The 5,501-nt window shown below is 43.6% G+C and overlaps 1 long non-coding RNA gene across 1 annotated transcript; it reads left to right on the forward strand.

Annotated features, from left to right (window-relative positions):
• The first annotated feature begins 210 nt into the window (after window positions 1–210).
• Window positions 211–2,300, forward strand: LOC131274505 (uncharacterized). The gene is made up of 3 exons (XR_009181730.1): window positions 211–614; window positions 1,080–1,120; window positions 1,991–2,300. It is a non-coding gene; the product is annotated as an uncharacterized lncRNA (long non-coding RNA).
• Window positions 2,301–5,501: the final 3,201 nt, after the last annotated feature.

Raw genomic sequence — 5,501 nt, forward strand, 5'->3', positions numbered from 1 at the left:
GTGTATGGTTGCTGAGTTGACAAGGGGTGGACTGTGATGGTTAGGCTATTGTGTCATCTTGGCAGGCAACTATGCCCAGTTGTTTGTGAAGCAAGCACTGGGCTAACTGTAATACAAGGGCATTTATGGACTTTAGTCACCATTGACTTTACTGCAGTGATAAACCATAGATAGCTGGTTATAATTATGTCAATCACGTAATTGCCATCAGCAATGAGTGACGCTTAACCCAATCAGTTGAATCCCTTAAAAAGGGAAGGGATTCCAGCACTGAGAGAGAATTTCCCAGTTCATCTTCGGACAACCAACATCTCCCAGCACTCGTCAAGAAACTTCATTGAACTTTCACTGCAGCCCCTGGTTGCAGCCTGCCTGCAGAACCTGGACTTGTGCATCCCCATGGCTGCGTGAGAGACTCTTATAGAATTGCATACTATTGACAGATACCTCTTGTTGATTCTCTTTCTCTAGAGAACCCTGACACGTACACCTGTGGAGTGCACAAATTGGTACCCAGCATACAGAAACATTTCATGTCAACTGTATCATCATCATCTTCACCATCAACATCATCATCCTTTTGAACAATGGATACTTCTGGCATCATACCTCAGGTATGATTCTATGTGATTCTTTCTATTCCTAAGTAACCCATGATTCTCACCTCTAATGATTTAGGTGATTATCCTAACTACTTACCAATATGTCTACTGATATTTGGCAACTATGAAAAGTCATTGTGTTTGAAGTCAAACACAAGTGGGATTTAATCTTGCCTTTCTTCTAACAACCTTTGTACACTTGGGCAAGTGTCTTAACCTCTCTAGAGTTGCAAACAGGTGCTATCAATTCACGAGTACAATGAGGAGGGTGGCAGCCAGCACTGGGCTTCAAGACATTACACCCGAGAGCTGCTTCTAGAACCAGTGGGAAAACATATCCAGACTCCAGGGGCATATCCGGATTCCTTGTTATTCAAGCTGGATATTTACTGAGAACTGCATATGTACTTGACAGTTTTCCGTTTTATCATTTATTTGTGGTATTATCTATATGATGGACTTCTTCCCATTTTATAGGTGAGAAACCTGTTTCACCAATGCCTAAGCACAAACACCTGGTAAGTATCCATGGGAATAAATCCCCAGAGGAGGCCTGAAAATAATAAATAATGTACAATTTAGTTTAGTATGTCACTACTAAGTATGGATTAAGTAAAAAAAAATTAAGTAAAAAAAAATTAAACATCATTGGCTCATAAAGTAAGGCAGGTACTTCTTACTCAATTATCTTTCATTCCACCTATCAAATCAAGGAGAAAATTTCATTTGGTGCCAGAACATCGTTGACATTTCTGAAACACTAGCTAATTTCTTTTTTAAAAAGAAAGTGGCAAGAAGCAGATGTGGCTCAAGTGACTGGGCTCCCATCTACTGTGTGAGAGGTCCAGAGTTCTAGTCCCGGGGCCTCCTGGTGAAGGCAAGATGGCCCATGTGATGAGAGGGCCCACGCAGAGTGCTGGCTTGCACAGCGAGCTGGCCTGAGTGGAGTGCTGGCACAGCAAAATGATGCAACCAAAAGAGACACAAAGGAGAGAGAATAAGAGACACAGCAGACCAGGAAGCTGAGGTGGCCCAAGAGATTGAGCACCTCTCTCCCATTCTGGAAGGTCCCAGGACCCGGTGCTGCCTAAAGAGAAAACAAGTAGACAAAGAAGAACACACAGTGAATGGATAGAGAGCAGACAGTGAGGGGAGGGGAAAGTAAATAGATAAATCTTTTAAAACATTCAAAAAAAGGAAGTGGCACTATCGGTGAGGTTAGAATTTGTAACATTAGCATGGCCATCATATTTTTACATTTACCTTCCATATTTCAAAAGGGATGCAAGTTTTTCATTTGTGCTAGTGATAGTGTCCTTTTTAAATAAATTAAAGTTGCCTTAATAAGTAAATTAAACATGGCTAATTCAGTTATTATTCTATTACAGGAAAAAATCAGGGAACTTGAATAAAGCTTGAGAAATGTGGATGTACCTAAAGCAGCATGGGTGAGGAGGGAGCAACCAAAGCAAGCTGTGAGAACAGAGGGGAAGCGGGAGAGGGGAGTGCCTTCTTTAGCTGTCCCCCTCTAGTTTTTATACCAATGATTCTTTGAGAAAGATAATCCCCATGATTGACCACAGTCTGGAAAGCTGACATTTTGAAGGTTGAGAATGCAGCTCTTCACAATGCGCTACAGACTCGGCCAGAAGAAAACAATTCAATCCGGGCTGAGAAAGCAAGTAGGAAAGCGCCCAAACCAAGCAGGGCACTCAGCTCCAGGGACACCGGAGTTCAGATCCTGCCTCAGCCACTTCCACGTCTAGGACCTGTGGCAAGTCATGTAATCTCTCTGAGCTCTAGTTTCCTCTTAATCTGCAGTTCTCCATCAGGATTAAATGAGATGACAAATATAACATGCTACCCATGGGTTTTGGGGTACAGTAACCCTCAATAAATGGGGCTATTGTCATCATGTGGCTCCTGACAGCTGTAGTCATTGGTTGTCTGACCTCGGGCACATCATGACACTTCTGATTGTCGGGTTTACAGGTAAACTGGAGTCAAGGAGACTTGGTGAGTCACTGGGAGGATTAAGTAGGATGATGTATGCCACGTTCCCAGCACTTTGTATGTGAGCAATAAGTAGCAGTCGTTATAATTTTCCAAATTCAAGAAGAAAAATCAGCCATCAAAATACTTCCAATTTCTGTTATAGCATTTTAACTTGCTGAAAAGCTTCCCAATATATCAATTCAACTTCATAAAAATGCTATAAGGACAATATGTCCAATACTATTGTCTCTGATTATTGGATGAGGAAATAACACCAGGGTTGCTACACTTTGTCCTGAAGAACAAACAAGCCCGTGCAAAAAGAGCAGGACTTTCCCACCATACGCCCAAGAAAGAAATAAGGCATTTGAAATGATTGTCATGACCCTGTATATATCAACCAAATTAATAATACACGCAACAAAACACTTATTTATTTCTTACAATGAACTTGGCACAGTCCTAAGAATTTCACATTTCTTATTTCTTTATATTCTGATCATAGTTCCATGAGTTTGGCCTTTTTATTAGGATAGCTATTTTACATATTAGTAAACTGAGGGGCAAAGATTAAATCACATATCTGATGGGATGGAGCCAGGATTTTAAGCTAGGAATCTTGACTCCAGCACTAGGGCTTTTATTTCTTGTGTCACATTGCAACCATCAAATATGTAGGTCGACATAGCAAATAAGGAAAAGGCAGTCTAGTGAATTTCTTACTTTTCTATGATAAGTACTGAAAGGTCTTAAATGTAGCCTTTTTAAATAGATCTAGATGTAGGTATTGATAGAGATATAAATCTAGATGTGGCTATAGAGATGTAGATATAGATATAGACAAGGATATAGATGTGGATGCAGATATAGACCTAGATATAGGTGTGGAGATAGGTGCAGCTGTGGGTGACAAAGACATAGAAATGGATGTAAATATATTTATATATGTAGATGATGTAGACATAAAGTGGAGATAGAGATAAAGACATAGGCATAGAAACAGACAGAGATGTAGGTGTAGCATAGCTTTAGGTAGAGATGGAGATGATAGTGATAGGTAGAGGTGGGAAGAGGTAGAGAGATTAGAGATGGGTAGAGGTGGAGAGATGATGTATTAGTCAGCCAAAAGGGGTGTTGATGCAAAACACCAGAAATCTGCTGGGCATTATAAAGGGTATTTATTTGGGATAGGAGCTTACCGTTACCAGGCCATAAAGCATAAGTTACTTCCCTCACCAAAGTCTATTTCCACTTTGGAGCAATATGGCTGCCGACGTCTTCAAGGATTCAGGCTTCCTGGGCTCCTCTGGGCTCAGCTCCTCTGTTTTCCCCACAAGGTCAGCTGTAGACTATGAGGCTCTCTAGGCTTTGCCGCTCTCCACAAGGTCAGCTGTGGACTATCAGGTGAACAGCTCTGTCTCTCTCCCTGGGGCTCCAGCTTCAGCATGAAACTCCAATATCGAAACTCCAACATCAGAAACCCTCAGCTCTGTCCTTTGCCATGCCCTTTAGCAGGGAGTTCCCACCCACCACGGGGTGAGGACTCAATGCCCTAAAGACATGGCCCAATTAAAGCCCCAATCATAACTCAATCGTGCCCAGGTACAGACCAGATTACAAACATAATCCAATATCTACTTTTGGAATTCATAACCATATCAAACTGCCACAGATGAGTAGAGGTGGATCGAGGTAGAGAGTTACCTCTTCCTGATAGGCTGTGTGGGCCAGGTTACCTTTCACTAGAACCACAACTGATACTTATCTCCAGAGACAGTCTTGGTTGTTTTTAACATATTCATTAAGTAGCGTTCAATATTCATTCCCCTGAAAGAACTGGTAAACTTCACTTTTGATGAGCAAGTCATTGCTCAGATTTTAAAACGTTTCCTTTAATTGCTCAAGACCAACTACCACAAAAGAATTGCAGGCATGTGTCTATACTTACAGGTGACTTAGTAATTGTACCTCATTGAGGTCCTGCGTGTCACCCAGCAAAGAGAAATCCACAAAACACCCTGTCCAGGGTGTCCACAGTAACAGGCTGAGGCCTACAATTAAAGCCCAATACCAAGCACTGGCCCGGCATCTGGGCCACCGGGTGGGCCTGCAATGGCCCAACAGCGGCCCCCTGCTCCTCAGCCCCCGTGGACAAGGTCCTCAGCCCCTGTGGACAAGGTCCTCAGCCCCTGTGGACAAGGTCCTCTTGCCAGCCAGCCTCATCCACAGGAAGAGCCCAGGGCTTGCTTTTCTCTGGGCGGGGCTTTGGTTCCCTGCCAGGCCTCAGACGATTCAGACAAGCTATCTCCACTCTCCTGTGGGGAGGACGAAGGCCCCTCTCCTCCTGCTGTGACAGAGTGGCTCCCTCAGCCCCTGACTTCTCACTCAGCTCCTGAGGCCAACCCCGTGTGGCCTCTGTGGTGAGCGGCGACCTCCTCCCCCTGCTGTGAGCCTGTGTGGCTAATCAGCTGCTGTCCATCTTCTCTGCACAGTGTAGGGTGTTGGGTATTTGGCCATCCTTACAACCCTGGAGTGGGAAACCCTTCCTTGCCAAGGGGATAAACAAGTGATGAAAACAGCTCTTACCTCTTCCACGTACACATTGTTGTTCAGACTAAAGAAGGGTCTTTCATCTGAACCCTGAGCCAGAGGGAGAAAACGCAAACAGAGCTGACAATTCAGACTTAAACACGTGTATTAAAAGCCACTTGTGGTGTGGTGTGTAAACGGGTTGCAATGGTCAAGTCCACGTGTCAACTTGGCTAGGCCGTGGTGTCTAGCTGTCTAGTCGAAGAAGCACTGGCCTGACTGTTACTGTGAGGATATTTCATGGATTTAAATCACCAGTCAGTTGATTGCATCTATGGCTGACTGCATCTACAATCAACAAGGGAGACCGCCTTC

This window comes from Dasypus novemcinctus, chromosome 19, assembly GCF_030445035.2.
Source record: "Dasypus novemcinctus isolate mDasNov1 chromosome 19, mDasNov1.1.hap2, whole genome shotgun sequence".
NCBI classification, from domain to species: domain Eukaryota; kingdom Metazoa; phylum Chordata; class Mammalia; order Cingulata; family Dasypodidae; genus Dasypus; species Dasypus novemcinctus.